This window comes from Hyla sarda, chromosome 3 (assembly GCF_029499605.1).
Source record: "Hyla sarda isolate aHylSar1 chromosome 3, aHylSar1.hap1, whole genome shotgun sequence".
Taxonomy (NCBI): Eukaryota; Metazoa; Chordata; class Amphibia; order Anura; family Hylidae; genus Hyla; species Hyla sarda.
Window position 1 is genome coordinate 218,691,798 of NC_079191.1, and position 24,288 is coordinate 218,716,085.

At 43.2% G+C, this 24,288-nt stretch overlaps 1 protein-coding gene across 7 annotated transcripts in view; it reads left to right on the plus strand.

Moving 5' to 3' along the window:
• The first annotated feature begins 5,657 nt into the window (after positions 1–5,657).
• GJA10 (gap junction protein alpha 10) overlaps positions 5,658–24,288 on the plus strand; it is a 141,960-nt gene continuing 123,329 nt past the window's right edge. For 2 of the 7 annotated variants that reach the window (XR_008891279.1, XM_056566118.1), the window contains exons 1-2: positions 6,796–6,932; positions 7,975–8,066. The gene's annotated coding sequence lies outside the window, so the exon portion shown is untranslated. Of the gene's footprint in view, positions 5,792–6,055; positions 6,144–6,795; positions 6,933–7,974; positions 8,067–9,345; positions 9,580–24,288 lie in introns of those variants that run through there. The other 5 variants (XM_056566123.1, XM_056566119.1, XM_056566120.1 and 2 more) reach the window with 5 other exon arrangements.

The following is a 24,288-nucleotide window of genomic DNA, read 5'->3' on the forward strand; positions in this document are numbered from 1 at the left end:
TTACAAATCTGTTTAACTTTCTGGAGCCAGTTGATATATAAAAAAAAGTATTTTCCTGGATAACCCTTTTAAGGTATACTGACACAGGTACAACCAAAACATTTGTCTCTAGCTAGGCAAATCCGACTACAATGTGCCTTATTGATGCCACCAAACATTTTATTTCAACGCTGTACAACATTGAATCCTGCCACTCTCCTCCCAGTCGATTTTCAAGATTCAAATGGGGGGAGGGGAGGGGGATAATGGGTCCTCACTTTTTGAAAATTCTTTTACTGAAGATTTTTTGATGCACATCACCATCGTGATTGTGTAGCTTTAATGCAACAAGAGATAGTAGGTTTTGCAAATGTGCAAGAAACGCCTTTAACTACTCCTGAATTTGAGTTTTGTAGATGGTTCAAGGTTACAAGGGGAAGATGGACGGTTCCATACCGAATACGCTGTGGCAAGTGCACACAAAGTCATAAAAGCGCAGGCTTTACCACCTCACATGTCAGTTAGAGTGGCCGAGCTGAGGGCGCTTACTGAGGCCTGTTGAGTGGCACAAGGGACCACAGCCAACATTTACACTGACTCCCGATACTCTTTCGGCATCGCTCATGACTATGGGCCTTTATGGAAGTCAAGGAACTTCCTCATGTCGGCCGGTCCGCCTATCAAAAATGGTCAGGCTGTGAAAGAACTCATGGATGCACTACTGTTGCCTGAAAAGGTTGCAGTGGTTAAGGTAAAAGCACACACAAAGGCAGGCACTCCAGAGGCCAAGGGTAACGACCTCGCGGACAGAAAAGCAAAACTGGTGGCCCTGGAAGCCAGAAGCCCAGCCTGTGTATGGGGTAAGTCAAGAAGATATGCAGGTAGATACGCTGAAACAGCTGATGAAACAAGCCTCCGAGCAGGATGGCATCCTGCTTACCACAAACAGAGTCTGTCTGCCTAAAGTATTGTATACGGTAATGGCCCAGGTGGCCCATGGTAAGACTCATCTGTCGAAGGGTGCTATGATGGATCTGAGAAAGTCCTGGATTGCTCCAGGCATGTAAACCATGGTAGCATCCTTTGTACAGTCCTGTCTGATCTGTGCGGTGCACAATCCAGGAGTCAAGGTTTAAGTACCCCAGAAACATACCCCAAAGCCACCCTACCCATTTCAGAGGTTACAAATTGACTATATTCAATACCTACATCCAGGAGACTGGGTAGTCGTCAAGAGACATGTCAGGAAATCTCTTGATCCTCGGTTTGATGGTCCATTTCAAGTCCTGCTGACTACTGCCACTTCAGTGAAGCTTGAAGGAAAGCCCACCTGGATTCATGCGTCACATTGCAAAAAGGTTTTGACGCCTGAGGAGGAATGAAGGTGGTCATCTGTATAGTGTTCATAATATGGCTAGTCTCACTGTCCACCACATGGACACCAGCAGTCCCAGTCAAAGAGGAGAGGGGTGCAACAAAAGTAGTGTTTTGGTGGAAAAATTACACCAAGTTGCGAACTGAGGGAAATTACACGTGTCCACCCAATCAGGCATGTAATGTAGGTAATGGCACAATACAAGGACATGATGGGGTACATAGGATAAAAATGGAAACATACATGATAACGACTAAATCAAATGTCACCATAACTTTTAATTGGACAACGAATATAACCCCGATGTAGTGTTGTAGGTGGGATGAAGACAAAGATCCTCCCACAACGGTAAACCCTAGTATACAATGCAATCGCACAGCCAATTTCACAGAAATAACGCAGCTAGGAATGTATAGTTGCACAAATCAGAGTAACATTGTTAACCGCACTTGGTTTGTGTTCAACTTAAATATAGTGAAAATAGAGCCCCCCACCTTTAACACTTCTGTACTAATACCCTCTCCTTGTCTCTATAAGTCAACAAAAAGTTCTTACTACCATTAATCTTTCTTTTGCTGACATTCCAAAGTGCCCCCAGGTAAAAAGAGAATGGTATGACACTCTACTAGGAGGGCCAGGAACCGGGATGGGAATAATGAATGGTATACAGATGGAGACTATACAGAATAAGTGGATGAGGGCGGGCGGTCACATAAGTGATGCATTAGTAATATCAAGTAAATGGTATCTAACAAGCATTAATATTTATCAGCAGCCGCTACAAATAGAAGATCATGGGTTAACAATGTTTAATATGTCTGATTACTGCTTTGGATTTATGGAATACTTTATTAATTATACTAAATGTTCTCTGAATATCTTATATTATCACACACAAAAGACAAAAGCTCAAATGGCTTTGTCTGGAAATTATAATGAATGGGCTAAATACTTTCCACATTTGAGTAAATCGGATGTTTGGTTTGAAACACATAATAAAGATGTCAGATGTGAAGATATGTGGTGTGCAGGACACTTTGAGGCCTACCATGGAAAGCCTGGAAAAACAACTGTAATGTGTAGATTGATTTCCATACCTCTACTTATCACTACAGCAGACAATCTTTCAGAATTCTGGTATCCTGAAATTCTGGGTAAATATTTGGATGGAACGAACAAGACACACGATTTAGCCTTGTGCAATGATGCTAATAAGGGTAAAGTTTGTGGTGAAGGAACTGAGGTGTATGAACCTTGTCTGTTACAACATGAAAGTAACATATGTAAGTTCTACAGAACTCCGGTCACTGTGGGAAATCATTTTATTGAGGTAGATCCTCGACAAGTGTGTTTGGTCAGCAATGATAATTGAAATCCCCTTTGAGACTTCCCCGACACCTACCCGCAACAAGTTTCAAGTCACAAAACGGTCTTCTGGTAAGAAATCTGCCCAGTTGGAGAAAGATGTCTGGGACATTTTATCCCTGGGGGCAATAAATCCTGTGCCTTCGAAACAGTTCATGGACACTATTCAAGTCTCTTGCTTGTAAATAAATTGAATGGGGCATACCAGAGTATTTGAATTGGTGAATAGTCTTCAACTCAAAGTGAAATCAATAAAATCCATTGTTCCTTTGGTTAAAGAATGGCAGAACTCTGCTAACACCATTCAAACTAATATAGATTTAAAGGATGCATATTACCACATTGCAATTTACCCCTGGTACCAGTGCTTTCTAAGGTTTGCAGTCATGTTAAAAAGAGAAGTACTTAAATACCAGTTCTGGATATCTCCAGTTCAGATTCAAATTGTGGTAGAGATCATTGCTCATCTTGGAAGCAAAGGGATTATGACTTAGGCTGGGTTCACATTATGTTTTTACCAATACGGGACCGTATACGGCTGGGGGAGCTAAAACCAGGCGCTCCCGTATCCCAGCCGTATACCACATTTTTAGGTCCGGTAGTAGAACCGCATACGGGGCAAAAATGAGCCGACCGGAGTCAATATTTTACTCCGATCGGCTCATTTAAATACATTACATATGGGCCATATACAGTCCTGTATTGGTAAAACGTAATGTGAACGCAGCCTTACCTAGACACCTTTCTCCTGATAGCAGATTCTTCCAAAACTATACAGATTCATATGTCTGAGACTATAGACTTCCTCCACCATCTAAGATTACGAATAAGTCAGACCTCATACCATCTACCCCAAAAAATGTTTATTGATTCTTGGGCTCAGTTGTCTTTTTCCCCCCCAGATAGGCCACTACTGGCGTATGTATGAAAATCCTGGGCCTGATGACATCCTGCATTTAAGCAGTGGCTTTGAGTCAAGCTGACTCGACATACCTACAGGACACGATTCTCTCCTTCTGAAACAAGAACCAGTCCTTTGTAGACAACAAAATATCCAGCACAAAAGTTTCTCTCTTGGTGACGAAATTCACAGAATCCTTCAGGGTATGTTCATATGTACGCAAATTTGATGCACAGGATTTGATGCACAGGATTTTCTGCTGCAGATTTCATGTAAACTAAATGACTAAGCACAGCTTCTAATCGGCAGTTACAAATCCTGCGCATCAAAACTGCGCAGGATCCTGTATGTGTGAACATACCCTAAAGAGGATCACAGCGGTCCACACTGCAGTCCATAACCATCAACTTGAATGAAGTAGATTGGGGAGCAGTTACTTCCAACAGAACAGTGCAGGGGGTCTGGCCCATAGATATTAAAGATCTTCAAATTTCATAGAGCTAAGAGCCAGCTGGGAGGCCCTAAAAGCACTTAAGTCTCATTTTGTAGGGAAATACCTGATATATTTAGACAACAATACAGTGGTTTTCTTCATCAAACATCATCTTCCCCTCAGGATATAGGCAGGAAAGTCTTTTTCTTGGCAGAAAAATCTGTACTGTCCAATACAGCTGTTAAAGGGTTACTCTGGTTTATGAAAATATCTCTTCTATCCAAAGGATAGGGCATAGGTATCTGATCTGCCTTAGACGGCTGGGACTACTTGCAATATCGTGCACGGATCGGTAGTCGACACACTTCCCCGATGCATTTCTATGGAAGAGCTGAAGTTACACAAGTGCTGTATGAAGGGGGCATGCCGAGGAGAGCCGGAGCACCATGCAGAAGATTGCTGGGGCCCCAGCAGTCTGACCCCCATGATCAGACACCTATCACCTATCCTTTGCATAGGGGATATGTTTTCCTAAACTTGAGTACCCCTTAATCAAATCAGAGAATTCCCAGCAGATAATCTCACCAGAGCAGTGGTGGACAACAGGACAGTCTTCAATTTAATAATCTTGCCCTGATCTGGGGCAGATATAGTAATTCTAACATTATCTCTAAGGCCCCTTTCAAATTACAGGTATCATCCTGTAAAAAAAAAAACTCCATTATTACTCCCGGCAAAAAGTCCTGAAAACGGCCATAAAAAAATCCCATTTGTGTCAATGTGATTTTTTGAACATTCTTTTGCATCAGGCATGTCCATTTTTACTAATGTCAGTTATTTTTGCACAAAAGATGGTGCATGCACAAATTTTTGGTCCAGCAAAAAAAAAAAAATGGTCAAAAACCGGATGTTAAAATTTAACATTGAAGTGTATGGGAACCGGATGTTAAAAAAAAAAAACATCCGTTATCATCAGTTATTGTCAGGTTTTTAACATCCGTTTTTTGTACTGAGCATGCTCAGTATAGCTTTACAAAAAAAGGGTTAAAAACTGATTTTAAAAAAAGGATGTAATTGGTAATAACGGATGATAATGGATGAACAACATCAGGTTTTTTTTAAAGGGGTACTCCGCCCCTAGACATCTTATCCCCTATCCAAAGGATAGGGGATAAGCTGTCAGATCACCCGGGTCCCGTTGCTGGGGACCCCCGGGATCTACCATGCAGCACCCACCTTTAGCGGCTTCCAGAACCGTTGACGTCACAGCTCCGCCCCGTGTGATGTCATGCTCCGCCCCCTCAATGCAGGTCTATTGGAGGGGCATGATAAGATGTCTTAGCGCCGGAGTACCCCTTTAAGAAAAAAACTATTAAAAATAACGGATAATTGTCATCAGTTATCATTCGTTATTACTAGTTATTGCATCCGTTTTTCTTTCATCGGTTATTGTAAAATAACGGCAGTAAAAAAGTGTGAAAGGGGCCTAATATTTGTCTTTTAAAAAATATTGAGGTTTTTACCTTCTATTTGGCGGTCATAATTCTGACCACTAGATGTCCCCATACAGGCTAATTTGATATTCAGTTCCTGCCCAAGTCACCTTTGTACTCACAGCATGTCATCTTTGTCCTTGAGGCAGGAGTTAGGAAACGAAAGCTGACACAGCTGACACAGCTTGCTCACAGACATGCTCCCTGGTAGAAAAAGGAATGCAAGTGAGCAGGCCCGGGAGCAGGTAAGTGGACAAAAGTTGACTGAAAACCTATAAAAATGACATAAACATGATGCTAATTAAATTTAAACTGCTTTACTGTGGATCATTGGTGGTGCAGCGGTTTGATCTGTGCAATCATAGGGAGCATAATTGTTGTCATGGTAGCCCGAGGTCTTTGCTAGGTTATTTTCATCATTACCAATAGAGTGCCGATCTAAAGGATCAATGCAGTACATATGTATTGCTTCGATCTGTATACGTACATACAAGTTCCCTAGAGGGGCTAAAAAAAAAGTCGCAGCACAAAAATGAGCCCTCATACAGCCCTGTATATGGAAACAAAAAAAGTTATAGGGATCAGAAGAGGAAAATTGTAAGCATAATGATTTTTTTAAGTAGTACAATAATATATGAATATAAAAACCATATAAATAAAAAAAAATAATAAAAAATATTGAGAACATGTACTTTTTTCCCCCATAAAGTGCACTGTGAAAAAACAAAAGTTGCAAAAATGGCTGTTTCCTCAAGCCCAAAATAAGCTGTGTCCTTGAGGGGTTAAACAATAGTGTTTAGCTACCTGTTAAAGCCAGAACACTGCTGGAGTCTGGGAAGGTCAGTAACTACTGAACTGCAGCTGCTGGTATGCCACAAAAACTTTACTTTTCCACTGCCCTCTTTTAGGGATCTTGGCTAATTGCCCAATAACCACTAGGTATCTTTGCGTTAAAATTTTCACTGCTCACTTCGGATACTGTAACTGTCAATTAACAACTGTCACCACAAATACTGGTATTGACCCCTTTACCACCAGATATGCTGACGTTAAGCCTACTTTTTCCTAGACCGCAAGGGATACTGTCATTTAACTCCCTAAAGAGAATATCCTCAGTGTTACCCGCACTAACCTGTTGGTACAGGCTGGTAGTGCGGGTGACACTGATTATAACGATACTTACCTACCCTCGATCCGTGGTTCAGTTTGTCTGTTATCTTCTTTAATCTGGTGGCAGGAGCATGCTGACATTACCACTGCTGCTTCCCCAAGCCTGCTCGCAGCAGGGCCCAGTGCAAAAGCAGCAGCAGTGACATCAGCTTGCCGTGCACCAAGTCAGCTGCCAGATTAAAGAAAATAACAGATCGACAGGACCATGGATCGGGGGTAGGTATCGTTATAATCAGTGTCACCCGCACTACCTGCCTGTACCAACAGGTTATTGTGGGTCATGACAGATTCCCTTTAACTGAATTGAGTAGGCAACGAAGGCCTTTTGTAGGTCCATATAGTAGGCAACTACAGAGCCTATTGAGTGGACAGAACTAAATAGTGGCTCTTCTTAAACGCTAGATGAGCTGCAGAATTATCTACAAGATATTCAGTTCTCTCTTGGTACTCTGAAACTACAACTTGGAGTTGTCTCACACCAGCTGAAGAGTCTTAGGTTGCAGATATGTACAGATATCATATTGTATTCAGTGATACATTCAAGCGGGATATGCTCTACAATAAAGTAAATAAATGAGTGTACTCTAGAACTGATTTCTTTTCTTCCTCCTGATGTATCTTTTTCATGATTTAATAGCTACAGGAAGCATTACGTATTTTATCACCTTGTTTCTCATCACACTACAAGATAGTTGTCCATCCATGTTTCTTGTTCCAAAAGGATTGCACATTGGTGATTGTCAGTACATTTAGACACCAATTTGCCCTTTGTAGGAACAGGTAGGTCCAAATCAGATTTATTGCTGATCTGTTGATATTCATTGTTATAAGTCTGTGCTTTTCCTGTGAATGTCATGTGTCCAGACAGCCTTCTACCAGCTGCGCTCTAAATAGCACATGGTGCAGGGAAGCATAAAATCGGACATGCCCGATTGATTACTTTCTATTGACATGTCTACTTAAATGTCCATCGTAAGAGTGAAATTGTCTCATTCTTTAGCTAGGCACTGTGAATTAGGCACTGTGTCTTTGAAAAAGAATAAAAAACTTAACATTTTTTATGATGATGGATGGTAGAAGAATATAAACCGAAAACTAGTAGTTGAAACAAGGCCCTAGGACTGGTTTAGCGTCTCACCAAATCGATCTCAATTCATGTTGTCAGAGGCACTTTTTAGCAACAACATAATCAATTGCTGTTTTCATACCCCGGTTTATCAATAAGCAGTTTCTCAGAATTATGCTCTGTGATCCACAGCTTTGTTTACCACAAGGACCTTCATGCCATCGGTGCTAGCTACAACAAACCTAGATGTGCCAGTAATGTGCGGCATTATTTCTGCATATAAGGTAAGTCCGATGTAATGCAAAATGTCTACATCCATTTTTCTGAGGGTTATCTGAGAATTTGTATATCGACTAAGATTATGGAGATTTAAGTTTAGTAGACAATTTCATGTTTTATTTTGCTAATCTGCATACATTGTTTTTGCTTTTATAATGTAAATTGTTCATTAGACTAGGACTTCTTTTCATGAAGAACAACTGCTACTTCCTTAGTTCCTTAGCTATTTATCTGGGGAAACAATATAAATATATACACATATTTAAAGTCCCATAACTAGGAAATACATATTTTTTACGAGCTTCTGTAGTTTAATGATTTATAAAAGTGCCAATGACAATTGCCCTTTGAGAGATGCATGGATACTTTAAATATTTATAGAAATGTCACAAGGAAAAGACACCTTAAAACAGCATATTGCAAAGAGTGAGTCCAACAGCATTCACTGGAAGAAAAACGGTTTGTTTCTACCTACATTAGCTTTTTGTCAAAGCTGCATTGGTCCAAACGTTGTACACTTTCTTTGAACACCAATAAAAGATGTAAGTCTTTTTTCTGCTAATGTATGCTGTTGGACTCATTGGAAAGTTTTAATATATCGTGAAATCCCGTTTATGGGATGGGTGGGTGAGGCTATTTAGAACTGTTGCCTCTAAATGTTGAGTGGTGCAATACAGATAGTCAATGTATTGTATAGTGTATGTAGTGTGTTTGTTTTTGTGTCTGTTTTTGTATATATATGAAGATAAAAAAAACTATGAGAAAAAAAAAACATTTGGATAAATAGTTATGCTTAAGAAATATAACCAAGATACCAAATGTAGATAGAATCCTCCTCAATACCTTAGACTACATGTACAAATAAAAGGGTACTCCAGGGGGAAAAAAAAATGTTTAAACCAACTAATGGCAGAAAGCAATATAGATTTGTAAATTATTTCCATTTAAAAATCTTATGCCTTCCAGTACTTATCACCTGCTGTATGCTTTAGAGAAAGATGTGTATTTTTTTTCAGACAAATCACAGTGCTCTCTGCGGCCACCTCTGTCTGTGTTAGGAATTATCCAGAGCAGGAGCAAATCTCCACAGCAAACCTCTCTTGCTCCTGACAGTTCCTGACACAGACAGAGGCGGCAGCAGAGAGCAGTGTGGGCAGACTGGAAAGACCTACACAACTTACAGCAGCTGATAAGTACTAAAGGGCTTAACATTTAAAAAAAAAAGTAATTTACAAATCTGTTTAACTTTCTGGCACCAGTTAATTGAAAATATTTTTTTTTCAGTGACTAATTTATTCCAGCAAGTACCTGGAGAACGTGGTTGGCGGTAAATACTCAGCAGTGATGAGTAAATGTTCAATGGTTGACGGTTGGCTTCAGCTCTCACAGCTTGTCTGCCAAATTATGTATAGAGCAAGATTACTTAAGACACAAACACATTTTCATTCAGACAACATTTTGATGATAAATAAGCGCCATGCTCTTTTTGAGCAGATTTCAAGAAACCTTCCGGCAATAGTAAGTATTGCCGAAACTCATCTTACTTTAGAAACTGTTAGTATTGCCACTAAAAATGGCCTAGTGAACAGTGTCATTCTTTCTTTTCCAGTTATTCGCAGGGTGTCTTGGTGTGTATCCACAAGAAAATTAAAGGGGTATTCCAGGCAAAAACTTTTTTATATATATATATATATATATATATATATATATATATATATATCAACTGGCTTCGGAAAGTTAAACAGATTTGTAAATTACTTCTATTAAAAAAATCTTAATCCTTCCAATAGTTATTAGCTTCTGAAGTTGAGTTGCTGTTTTCTGTCTAACTGCTTTCTGATGACTCACGTCCCGGGAGCTGTCCAGCTCCTATGGGGATATTCTCCCATCATGCAAGGGATATTCTCCCATCATGCACAGCTCCCGTGACGTGACATCATCATTGAGCAGTTAGACAGAAAACTTCAGAAGCTAATAACTATTGGAAGGATGAAGATTTTTTAATAGAAGTAATTTACAAATCTGTTTAACTTTCCGGAGCCAGTTGATATATAAAAAAAAGTTTTTGCCTGGAATACCCCTTTAACTTTAATTTTAAAACAAAATGTATAGACAACCAAGGCAGATTTATATATCTGTACTGCATAATTGATGGACTCAAAATGGTTGTGACGTTTGTCTACATACCTCCCCCATTCTTTTTAGATGTTCTACTATTTCTAATTAATTTTGTGAAAGGTAAAAAAGAGCTCCCTTTGGTTGTCGACTTGTGACGTGAACTTTATGGGTAGAAGAGGTGCTATACCAGCTTTAGTGCAACTCACAAATCAGCATCCAGAATCTTGAATAAAAATGGCTTTTTTAACCCCTTCGGGACCACAGGTTTTTTCATTTTTGCACTTTCGTATTTTCCACCTCACCTTCTACAAATCAGAAAACTTTGAATTTTAAACCTACAGACTTATATGAGAGCTTGTTTTTTTGTGCCACCAATTACCGTATTTATCGGGGTATACCACGCACCGGCCTATAACACGCACCCTCATTTTACCAAGGATATTTGGGTAAAAAAAGTTTTTTACCCAAATATCCATGGTAAAATGAGGGTGCGTGTGTGCGCGTGTATACCCCGATATACCCCCAGGAAAGGCAGGGGGAGAGAGGCCATCGCTGCCCGCTTCTCTCCCCCTGCCTTTCCTGGGGTCTAGAGCGCTGCTGTCGGCCCTTTTCACCCCCTGGTTATCGGCGCCGCTGCCCGTTCTGTCCCCCAGACTATCGGTGCCGGCGCCGATAGCCAGGGGGAGAGAAGCGGCGCCGATAGCCAGGGGGAAAGAAGGGGCAGCGGCACCCATTGCCGGCGCCGCTGCCCCGTTGCCTCCCCCCATCCCCGGTGGCATAATTACCTGAGTCGGGTCCGCGCTGCTCCAGGCCTCCGTCGTGCGTCCCCAGCGTCGTTGCTATGCACGGCGCGGCGCTCTGACGTCATGCGCCGCGCCGTTCAGCGCATAGCAATGACGCCGGGGACGCACGACGGAGGCCTGGAGCAGCGCGGACCCGACTCAGGTAATTATGCCACCGGGGATGGGGGGAGGCAACGGGGCAGCGGCGCCGGCAATGGGTGCCGCTGCCCCTTCTCTCCCCCTGGCCGATAATCAGGGGGTGAAAAGGGCCGACAGCAGCGCTCTAGACCCCAGGAAAGGCAGGGGGAGAGAAGCGGGCAGCGACGGCCTCTCTCCCCCTGCCTTTCCTGGGGGTGTATCGGCGTATAACACGCACACAGACTTTAGGCTAAAAATTTTAGCCTAAAAAGTGCGTGTTATACGCCGATAAATACGGTATATTATGTAATAAGCTCAATCATTTCACCATAAAATATATGGCGAAACAGAAAAAATATATTTGTGGGGCAGAATTGGAAAAAAATATGCCATTTTGTAAGTTTTGTGGGCTTCTGATTTTACACAGTGCACTTTTTGGTAAAAAAATAACACCATGTCTTTATTCTGTAGGTCCATATAGTAACACGGATACCTATATAGGTTTTAATAAATTTTACTACTTTACTACTAAAAATTATAACTGCAAGCACTAAAATTAGTATGTGTGTTCTGACCCCTATAACTTTTTTATTTTTCCATATACAGGGATGTGTGAGGGCTCATTTTTTGTGCCGCCGCGGAAATTCCGCAGTGTGAACGCACCCTAAAGGTGGAAATTCTTAAAAAAAATATAAAAATAAAAAGTGGTATTAATGGAGTCCTTGATTTAACACCTATGTGAAATAATCAGTGACTCCCAGAGTTTTTGACGATCCTGGATTTTTCATTATGGGAAGCACATGGAATTAGTGGGTTGGGACATGTTATTAAGGATGGGGCCTTAAAAACCTATGTCCAATTAAAAAATTAGTATGGATTGATACACAGTTATAATTTAAGATATATGCAACTACGGAGCGCATATCGTGCAACAGAAAATAAATATATATTCACAATACACCAGAATAAAATCTTGGAACACTTAGAAAACACTGGGGGAAGTAAGAAGGCAATGGTGCATATGTATTAATTGCTTCATAGTGAGGTAACTAAATACCATAGTGAAAAAAAAAAAAGAAAACACTGGGGGAGAATTTTTGGTGAAATTGAGGACAATCAATGGCTGCACATAATGAAAAATGGTACTTTAGTGTCAATAAATATTAGTGATAAATTGGTTTTTCCGTTTTTGCATTTTCGTTTTTTGCTCCTTGCCTTTAAAAAATCATAACTCTTTCAATTTTGCACCTAAAAATCCATATGATTGCTTATTTTTTGCGCCACCAATTCTACTTTGTAACGACGTCAGTCATTTTGCCCAAAAATCTACAGTGAAACGGAAAAAAAATCATTGTGCGACAAAATTTAAAAAAACGCCATTTTGTAACTTTTGGGGGCTTCCGTTTCTACGTAGTACATTTTTCGGTAAAAATGACACCTTATCTTTATTCTGTAGGTCCATACGATTAAAATGATACCCTACTTACATAGGTTTGATTTTGTCGGACTTCTGGAAAAAATCATAACTACATGCAGGAAAATTAATACGTTTAAAATTGTCATCTTCTGACCCCTATAACTTTTTTATTTTTCCGTGTATGGGGCGGTATGAGGGCTCATTTTTTGCACCTGATCTCATTTTAACGGTACCATTTTTGCATTGATAGGACTTATTGATCGCTTTTTATTCATTTTGAAATGATATAAAAAGTGACCAAAAATGCACTATTTTGGACTTTGGAATTTTTTTGCGCGCACGCCATTGACCGAGCGGTTTAATTAACGATATATTTTTATAACTCAGACATTTCCGCACGCGGTGATACCATATATGTTTATCTTTATTTTTATTTACACTGTGTTTTTTTTTTTTATTGGAAAAGGGGGGGTGATTCAAACTTTTAATAGGGGAGGAGTTAAATGATCTTTATTCACTTTTTTTTTTCACTTTTTTTTTGCAGTGTTATAGGTCCCATAGGGACCTATAACACTGCACACACTGATCTTCTATGCTGATCACTGGTTTCTCATAAGAAACCAGTGATCAACGATTCTGCCGCATGACTGCTCATGCCTGGATCTCAGGCACTGAGCAGTCATTCGGCGATCGGACAGCGAGAAGGCAGGTAGGGGCCCTCCCGCTGTCCTGTCAGCTGTTCGGGATGCCGCCATTAGCCGCGGCTATCCCGAACAGCCCGACTGAGCTAGCCGGCAACTTTCGGTTTCGCTCTAAGCGCGGCTAAAGGGTTAATAGCGCGCGGTGCCGCGATCGGCGCTGCACGCTATTAGAGGCGGGTCCCGGCTTCACTATGACGCCGGGCCCGCCGTGATATGACGCGGGGTTACTGTGTAACCCCGCGTTATATCAGGAGAGCAGGACCAAGGGCGTACCTGTACACCCTTGGTCCTTAAAGGAGTAGTCCAGTGGTGATTCAGTGGTGAGCAACTTATCCCCTATCCTAAGGATAGGGGATAAGTTGCAGATCGCGGGGGGTCCGACCGCTGGGGCCCCCTGCGATCTCCTGTACGGAGCCCCGACAGCCCGCTGGAAGGGGGCGTGTCGACCTCCGCACGAGGCGGCGGCCGACACGCCCCCTCAATACAACTCTATGGCAGAGCCGAAGCGCTGCCTTCGGCAATCTCCGGCTCTGCCATAGAGATGTATTGAGGGGGCGTGTCGGCCGCCGCCTCGTGCGGGGGTCGACACCCGCTATCTCGGCGGAGAGCCGGGGCCCCGTACAAAGAGATCGCAGGGGGCCCCAGCGGTCGGACCCCCCGCGATCTCAAACTTATCCCCTATCCTTAGGATAGGGGATACGTTTTTCACCACTGGACTACCCCTTTAAGGGGTTAAAGGGGTACTCGGGTGGAAAACATTTTTTTTTATTTTTTTAAATCAACTGGTGCCAGAAAGTTAAACAGATTTGTTAATGACTTCTATTAAAAAATCTTTACCCTTCCAGTACTTTTTAGCAGCTGTATGTGACAGAGGAAATTCTTTTCTTTTTGAATTTCTTTTTTTGTCTTGTCCATAGTGCTTTCTGCTGACACCTGATGCCCATATCAGGAACTGTCCAGAGCAGGAGAAAATCCCCATTGCAAACCTATGCTGCTCTGGACAGTTCCTGACATGGACAGAGGTGTCAGCAGAGAGCACTGCGGACAAGAAAAAAAAAAGAAATTCAAAAAGAAAATAATTTCCTCTGTAGAATACAGCTGCTAAAAAGTAGAGGAAGGGTAAAGATTTTTTCATAGAAGTCATTTACAAATCTGTTTAACTTTCTGGCACCAGTTGATTTAAAAAAAAAATGTTTTCCACCGGAGTACCGCTTTAATGATATGTATATATCCTCATGTAAAATGAAAAATTTTGGTTATAGAAACGATGCAATTTGTCCTAGATGTGGTATGGATGAAACCGATGTTATCCATGTGTATGGTCTTGTACCAAAATCAATAAATTCTGGCAGGATGTATTTAAAAAAAAAAAAATTTAGACATTTAACACAAATTTGGATTTCTCACCTATTCAAATTGTACTTTGCTTACAGGATAATTTAGAAATATATCCAATTCTTATGTTAAAAATGTTGTTTTGTGCTAAGTTGTTGGTCTTAAAGGGGTACTCCGCTGGAAAACATATATTTTTTTTAAATCAACTGGTACCAGAAAGTTAAAGGGGTTATCCACCATAAGGTGATTTTAGTACGTACCTGGCAGACAGTAATAGACATGCTTAGGAAGGACCTGCGCTTGTCATGGGGCTAAATGGCTATGTTGTGAGCTTACCATAATGCTGTGGCTAGCTTTTTGTGAAATGGTATTTCCTGTTTCAGTTTTCTTCTTTTGCCTACAAATCCCATAATTCCATTTTCCTCCCTCCCACACATCAGCCACCCCAACCATTGAAAAATAAATGAGCTGCATCCATTGAAAAGACCTGTAGTTTTCAATCAGGGTGCCTACAGCAGATGCATTAGTCGCTCTCCCACCAAGCGATCACTCCACCCATTAAAGCAGAGAGGCTTCCTGTCATGAGCTGACTAGTGAGTCAGGTCTCGGCTGCATTGCAACCTGGGAACAATCTGAGACAACAGTCATTTTGTATGATGTTAAAAATAAATATTGGGAGGAAGAATTGTGAGAAAACTGTCAGATGCTATATTATGAATTACACTAACTTTACAGCCCCTGTAGCATAGTCAAATAAAAAAAAAACAAAAAAACATGGAATTCCCCTTTAACCCCTTAACCTCTCAAGGACGCAGGGCGTATGGATACGCCCTGCATTCTGAGTCCTTAAGGATGCAGGGCGTATCCATCCGCCCGTGGGAATTCCGGTCCCCACCGCTAGCCGGTGAAATCATTCAGCAGGCATCCCGGCATATTGCCCAGGGAGGTCATTATGCCCCCCCCCATGTCGGCGATGGCCGCAGATCGCTGGACAATTCAGTCCAGTGATCTGCGGCGATTCCGGGTCAATCGGGTCTCCAGTGACCGGGAATTACTGGCTGATCGGGGCCGTCTCTGACGGCCCCGAACAGCCAGAGCCTGCAAGGGTGCGGTGGCACTGGTGCCACCTCACAATCGCCCTGATTCGCCGGCCAGATTACCGGCCGACCAATCAGGGCGTCTGCTGCGGGTGTCACTCCCGCACCCGCTCCGCCCCTCTTCCGGAGCGGGTGCGGGCAGAACACCCCGGGTGCTGGGGATCCCGATCCCCGGCGTCCATGTTGGGATCGGGGCCCCAGGAGCGGCGTCGGCGTCGGCGTCGAGGGACTGTCCTGCGACGGAGCAGCAGCAGGAGGTGAGTGACAGCCTCCTGCTGTTGCTTAGCAACAGCTCCCAGCATGCAAAAAGGGCATGCTGGGAGCTGTAGTTATGCAACAGCAGGAGACAGACCACCACAACTCCCAGCATTCCCTTATGGGCATGCTGGGACTTATGGTTTTGCAACAGCTGGAGGCACATTTTTTCTATGGAAAAGTGTACCTTCAGCTGTTGTATAACTACAACTCCCAGCTTGCACAAACAGCTAAAGTGCATGCTGGGAGTTGTAGTGGTGCATCTGCTGGTTGCATAACTACAACTCCCAGCATGCCCATTGGCTGTCGGTGACTGCTGAGAGTTGTAGTTTTGCAACAGCTGAAGGCACACTGGTTGTGAAACTCATTTTTTTTTTACCTAACTCAGTGTTTCACGACCGGTGTGCCTCCAGCTGTTGCAGACTACAACTCCCAGCAGTTACCTTACACCATGCACCGTACATGCTGGGAGTTGTAGTTTTGCAACAGCTGGAGGCACACTGGTTTTGAAACACTGAGTAAGGTCACAAACTCAGTGATACATAACCAGTGTGCCTACAGCTGTTGCAGAACTAAAACTCTCAGCTTGTACAGTCTGTCAGCGCATGCTGGGAGTTGTAGTTTTGCAACAGCTGGATGTCCCCCCCCCCAATGTGAATGTACAGGGGACACTCACATGGGCGGAGGTTTACAGTAAGTATCGGGCTGCAGCTCAACTGCAACAGCTCAAACTGCCAGCGAGAAACTACTGTGAACCCCCGCCCGTGCGACTGTACCCTAAAAACACTACACTACACTAACAAAAAATAAAATAAAAAGTAAAAAACACTACATATACACTTACCCCTGCCCAATAAAATACCCACAGCCCCCCTCCCCTCCCCGATAAAAATGAAAAACGTCTGGAACGCCACTGTTTCCAAAACGGAGCCTCCAGCTGTTGCAAAACAACTACTCCCAGTATTGCCAGATAGCCACTGACTGTCCAGGCATGCTGGGAGTTTTACAACAGCTGGAGGCACCCTGTTTGGGAATCACTGGCGTAGAATTCCCCTATGTCCACCCCTATGCAATCCCTAATTTAGGCCTCAAATGCACATGGCGCTCTCACTTTGGAGCCCTGTCGTATTTCAAGGCAACAGTTTAGGGTCACATAGGGGGTATCGCTCTACCCGGGAGAAATTGTGTTACAAATTTTGGGGGGTATTTTCTGCTTTTACCCTTTTTAAAAATGTTACATTTTTGGGAAAAGAAGCATTTTAGGTAAAAAAAAAATACATTTTTTTTTACATATGCAATAGTCGTGAAACGCCTGTGGGGTATTAAGGGGGGTATTAAGGTTCACTTAACCCCTTGTTAGATTCCCCGAGGGCTCTAGTTTCCAAAATAGTATGCCATGTGTTTTTTTTTTGCTGTTCTGGCACCATAGGGGCTACCTAAATGCGGCATGCCCCCAGAGCAAAATTTGCTTTCAAAAAGCCAAATGTGACTTCTTCTCTTCTGAGACCTGTAGTGCGCCAGCAGAGCACCTTTCACCCCCATATGGGGTGTTTTCTGAATCGGGAGAAATTGGGCTTCAAATTTTGGGGGGTATTTTCTGCTATTACCCATTTTAAAAATGTAAAACTTTTGGGAAACCAAGCATTTTAAGTAAACATTTTTTTTTTTTTTTACATATGCAAAAGTCGTGAATCACCTGTGGGGTATTAAGGTTCACTTTACCCCTTGTTATGTTCCCCGAGGGGTCTAGTTTCCAAAATGGTATGCCATGTGTTTTTTTTTGCTGTTCTGGCACCATAGGGGCTTCCTAAAGGTGACATGCCCCCCAAAAACCATTTGACGCTCCTTCCCTTCTGAGCCCTCTACTGCGCCCGCCGAACAATTAACATAGACATATGAGGTATGTCCTTACTCGGGAGAAATTGGGTTTCAAATACAAGTAAAAATTTTCTCCTTTTTACCCCTTGCAAAAATTAAAAAATTGGGTCTACAAGAACATGCACATACCTCATATGTCTATGTAAAGTGTTCGGCGGGCGCAGTAGAGGGCTCAGAAGCGAAGGAGCGTCAAATGGTTTTTGGGGAGCATGTCACCTTTAGGAAGCCCCTATGGTGCCAGAACAGCAAAAAAAACCACATGGCATCAGAAGCGAAGGAGCGACAAGGGGATTCTGGAGAGTAAGTTTTTCTGAAATGGTTTTTGGGGGGGTATGTTGCATTTAGGAAGCCCCTATGGTGCCAGAACAGAAAAAAAAAAACACATGGCATACCATTTTGGAAACTAGACCCCTTGAGGAACGTAACGCAAATAAAGTGAGCCTAAATACCCCACAGGTGTTTGACGACTTTTGCATATGTAAAAAATTTTTTACAAAATTTCACTAAAATGTGTGTTTCCCCCCAAATTTCAAATTTTTGCAAGGGTTAATAGCAGAAAATACCACCCAAAATTTGTAACCCCATCTCTTCTGAGTATGGAGGTACCCCATAAGTTGACCTGAAGTGCAATACGGGCGAACTACAATGCTCAGAAGAGAAGGAGTCATATTTGGCTTTTTGAGAGCAAATTTTGCTCGGGTGCATGTTGCATTTAGGAAGCCCCTATGGTGCCAGAACAGCAAAAAATACCCACAGGGCCTACTATTTTGGAAGCTAGACCCCTTGAGGAATGTAACAAGGGGTACAGTTAGCATTTACTCCCCACTGGTGTCTGTCAGATCTTCGGAACAGTGGGCTGTACAACATTTTTTATTTGCACAGCCCACTGTTCCAAAGATCTGTCAGACACCAGTGGGGGGTAAATTCTCACTGCACCCCTCATTACATTCCGTGAGGGGTGAAGTTTCCAAAATGGGGTCACATGTGGGGTTTTGTTTTTTTTGCGTTTGTCAAAACCGCTGTAACAATCAGCCACCCCTGTGGATATCACCTCAAATGTACATGGTGCACTCTCCCTTCTGGGCCTTGTTGTGCGCCCCCAGAGCACTTTGCGCCCACATATGGGGTATCTCCGTAGTCGGGAGTAGTGTTGCTCGCGAATATTCGCAATGCGAATTTTATTCGCGAATATCGCATATTAGCGAATTCGCGAATATTCGCGAATATAGCACTATATATATTCGTAATTACGAATATTCTTTTTTTTTTTTTTTTTTTTTGTTGTTTTTTTCACAGTACACATCACAGTAATCACCCCTCTCTGCCTCCAGCTTGTGTGGTGTAAAGAAAGCTCTAATACTACTGTGTGAGACTGGCGTGCAAATTTTCGCATATGCGAAAAATGTGCATATACGAAGTTTCGCATATGCGAAATTTCGCTTGTGTTAATTTTATCTATTTAAATTTTCGCATATGCTAATTTGCGCATACGCGAATCTTCACATGTGCGAAAATAAATCGCGAATATTATGAATATGCGAATATACACGAATATATGACGAATATTCGTCCATATATTCGCGAATATTCGCGAATTCGAATATGGCCTATGCCGCTCAACACTAGTCGGGAGAAATTGCATTACAAATTTTACGGGGCTTTTTTCCCTTTTACATCTTGTCAAAATGAAAAGTATAGAGCAACACCAGCATGTTAGTGTAAAAAATTTATTTTTTACACTAATCTTTTACCCAACTTCACCTTGTCATAAGGGGTGAAAGGAGAAAAAGCCCCCCCAAATTTGTTAGGCAATTTCTCCCGAGTATGGCGATACCCCATATGTGATCCTAAACTGTTGCCTTGAAATACGACAGGGCTCCAAAGTGAGAGCGCCATGCGCATTTGAGAAACAGGGTGCCTCCAGCTGTTGCAAAACTCCCAGCATGCTTGGACAGTCAACGGCTGTCCGGCAATACTGGGAGTTGTTGTTTTGCAACAGCTGGAGGCTCCATTTTGGAAACCGTGGCGCACCAGACGTTCTTCATTTTTATTGGGGAGGGGGGCTGTGTAGGGGTATGTGTATATGTAGTGTTTTTTTATTTTTATTTTATTTTGTGGTAGTGTAGTGTTTTTAGGGTACAGTCACACGGGCGGGGAATTACAGCGAGTTTCCCGCTGCGAGTTTGAGCTGCCGCGCAAAATTTGCTGCATCGCAAACTTGCAGCCTGATACTCACTGTAAGCCCCTGCCCATGTGAATGTACCCTGTACATTCACAGGGGGGGGAACCTCCAGCTGTTGCAAAGCTATCAGTGCATGCTGGTAGTTATAGTTTTGCAACAGCTGGAGGCACAAGGGTTGGGAAACACTAAGTGAGGAAACAGACAATGTTTCCCAACCAGTGTGCCACCAGTTGTTGCAAAACCACAACTCCAAAACATTCTCAGGCATGCTGGAAGTAGTAGTTCAACAACATCTTTAGAGCCAGATGTTGCCGAACTACAACTCCCAGCATGCTTGGAGTTGTAGTTTTGCAACATCTGGAGGACTACAGTTTGCAGACCACTAATAAAGTGAAGCAGAGTAGACACAGCTCACCCCAATGCCCTCACCACAGCACGGACAGGACCGGACCCCAGTCCAGCAATTGCAGGAGAAATGAAGAGAAAGTCCAGCGTGGCAAATCAAGCAATACTTGGTACTTTATTTAGCAATCAGCCAACATGGAAGACAGGTGACGCGTTTCGGCCACAATACGTAGCCTTAGTCGTACCTAAGGCTACGTATTGTGGCCGAAACGCGTCACCTGTCTTCCATGTTGGCTGATTGCTAAATAAAGTACCAAGTATTGCTTGATTTGCCACACTGGACTTTCTCTTCATTTCTTCCACTAATAAAGTGGTTCCCAATCTGTGCCCTTCCAGATGTTACAGAACTATAACTCCCAGCATGCCTGGACAGTAAGGGCATGCTGAGGATGTGTAGTTTTGCAACATCTGGAAGGGCACAGTGGTCTCCAAACTGTGGACCTCCAGATGTTGCAAAACTGCAACTCCCAGCATGCCCAGGGCTGTCTGGGCATGCTGGGAGTTGTAGTGTAAGGGGACCAGATGGAGCAGTCCAGATCGCTTTACGGCGTTCTGGACTGCTGCAAAGGTCCCGCAACGCCGCCGAAGATCAACTCACCTGTCGCCACTGCCGCCGTCTCTGCCGCCGGGATCCAGGTCTTCAGGGACGAGGTAAGTACCGGGGCCGGGGCCCAGCACTCCCCCGTCCCCCGCCGCGTCCTCCGGATCGCACGGGATAGGAGGAGGTGGCAAGCTTGCCACCTCACTCCTATACTCCAGCATGGTCCTGGCTGTCTGTGACAACCAGGATCTTGCAAAATTACCGGGCAGTCAGGCCCCAGAGACCCGATCAGCCCGGTATCGCCGCAGATCGCAGGGGCTATTTCCCTCACAATTTGCGACGATCGCCGACATGGGGGGCCTACATGGCCCCCCTCGGCGTTTGCCCTGGATGCCTGCTGAAGCATTTCAGCAGGCATCCGCTTCCGATCTCTGCCCGGCGCGCAGCAGGGACCGGAAACCGCCAGGATGTCACAGGACGTCCGATGTCACAGGACGTTCTGGGTCCTTAAGGCCCAGGGTGCCAGGACGTCACAGGACGTCCTGGGTCCTTAAGGGGTTAAACAGATGTAACGGCAGTGGTGAAGTTTATCTGTTGAACCTGTGAGGATGATGTCGTGGGCCCTACCAGGGAGTGGAGTCTAAGGTGCCTCTGGTTTTCACCAGAGCGCGCCGCAAAGCGGGATGGACTTGATACGACTTGTCCACATAGGCAGCCGAGGTGTAACGTGGCACAGGAAGGATGAGGCAATCATGAAGTCAGGACAGGCAGAAGGTCAGGGAAAGCAGCACAGGTGCAAGGTCAAGAACGTAGCTAGGAGGTCTGGTACACAGTAAGACAATACACAATCGGGAATTCTTTCTCAGGCTGGTGAGCACAAAGATCTGGCAGGGATCAGGAGGAAGCGTAGGGTTAACCCCTTCAGGACGGAGCCCATTTTGGCCTTAAGGACCGGAGCGTTTTTTGCACATCTGACCACTGTCACTTTAAACATTAATAACTCTGGAATGCTTTTAGTTATCATTCTGATTCCGAGATTGTTTTTTCGTGACATATTCTACTTTAACATAGTGGTAAATTTTTGTCGATACTTGCATCCTTTCTTGGTGAAAAATCCGTAAATTTGATGAAAAATTTGAAAATTTAGCATTTTTCTAACTTTGAAGCTCTCTGCTTGTAAGGAAAATGGATATTACGAATACATTTTTTTTGGTTCACATATACAATATGTCTACTTTATGTTTGCATCATAAAATTGACGTGTTTTTACTTTTGGAAGACACCAGAGGGCTTCAACGGTCAGCAGCAATTTTCCGATTTTTCACAAAATTTTCAAACTCAGTATTTTTCAGGGACCAGTTCAGGTTTGAAGTGGATTTGAAGGGTCTTCATATTAGAAATACCCCATAAATGACCCCATTATAAAAACTACACCCCCCAAAGTATTCAAAATGACATTCAGTCAGCGTTTTAACCCTTTAGGTGTTTCACACGAATAGCAGCAAAGTGAAGGAGAAAATTCACAATCTTCATTTTTTATACTCACATGTTCTTGTAGACCCAATTTTTGAATTTTTACAAGGGGTAAAAGGACAAAATTTTTACTTGTATTTGTAGCCCAATTTCTCTCGAGTAAGCACATACCTCATATGTCTATGTAAAGTGTTCGGCGGGCGCAGTAGAGGGCTCAGAAGGGAAGGAGCGCAAGGGGATTTTGGAGAGTACGTTTTTCTGAAATGGTTTTTGGGGGGCATGTTACCTTTAGGAAGCCCTTATGGTGCCAGAACAGCAAAAAAAACCCACATGGCATACCATTTTGGAAACTAGACCCCTCGGGGAATGTAACATGGGATAAAGTGAACCTTAATACCCCACAGGTGTTTCACGACTTTTGCAAATGTAAAAAACAAAAACAAATTTTACCTAAAATGCTTGTTTTCCCCCAAAAAAATTATTTTTAAAAGGGTAATAGCAGAAAATACCCCTAAAAATTTGAAGCCCAATTTCTCCCGATTCAGAAAACACCCCATATGGGGGTGAAAAGTGCTCTGCTGGCGCACTACAGGTCTCGGAAGAGAAGGAGTCACATTTGGCTTTTTGAACGCAAATTTTTCTCTGGGGGCATGCCGCATTTAGGAAGCCCCTATGGTGCCAGAACAGCAAAAAAAAAAAAACACATGGCATACCATTTTGGAAACTAGACCCCTTGGGGAACGTAACAAGGGGTTAAGTGAACCTTTATACCCCACAGGTGTTTCACGACTTTTGCATATGTAAAAAAAAAAATTTTTTTTTACCTAAAATGCTTGGTTTCCCAAAAATTTTACATTTTTAAAAGGGTAAAAGCAGAAAATACCCCCCAAAATTTGTAACACAATTTCTCCCGAGTACGGCGATACCCCATATGTGACCCTAAACTGTTGCCTTGAAATACGACAGGGCTCCAAAGTGAGAGCGCCATGCGCATTTGAGGCCTAAATTAGGGACTTGCATAGGGGTGGACATAGGGGTATTCTACGCCAGTGATTCCCAAACAGGGTGCCTCCAGCTGTTGCAAAACTCCCAGCATGCCTGGACAGTCAACGGCTGTCCGACAATACTGGGAGTTGTTTTGCAACAGCTGGAGGCTCCGCTCTGGAAACAGTGGCGTACCAGACGTTTTTCATTTTTATTGGGGAGGGGAGGGGGCTGTGTAGGGGTATGTGTATATGTAGTGTTTTTTACTTTTTATTTTATTTTTTGTGGTAGTGTAGTGTAGTGTAGTGTAGTGTTTTTAGGGTACAGTCGCACGGGCGGGGGTTCACAGTAGTTTCTCGCTGGCAATTTGAGCTGCAGCAGAAAGTTTGCGGCAGCTCTAATTTGCAGCCAGATACTTACTGTAATCCTCCGCCCATGTGAGTGTACCCTGTACGTTCACATTGGGGGGGACATCCAGCTGTTGCAAAACTACAACTCCCAGCATGCCCGTTGGCTGTCGGTGACTGCTGAGAGTTGCAGTTTTGCAACAACTGTAGGCACACTGGTTATGTATCAATGAGTTTGTGACCTAACTCAGTGTTTCACAACCAGTGTGCCTCCAGCTGTTGCAAAACTACAACTCCCAGCATGTACGGTGCATGGTGTACGGTGACTGCTGAGAGTTGTAGTTTGCAACAGCTGGAGGCACACCGGTCGTGAAACACTGAGTTAGGTAAAAAAGAACTCTGAGTTTCACAACCAGTGTGCCTTCAGCTGTTGCAAAACTACAATTCTCAGCAGTCACCGACAGCCAACGGGCATGCTGGGAGTTGTAGTTATGCAACCAGCAGATGCACCACTACAACTCCCAGCATGCACTTTAGCTGTTTGTGCAAGCTGGGAGTTGTAGTTAGACAACAG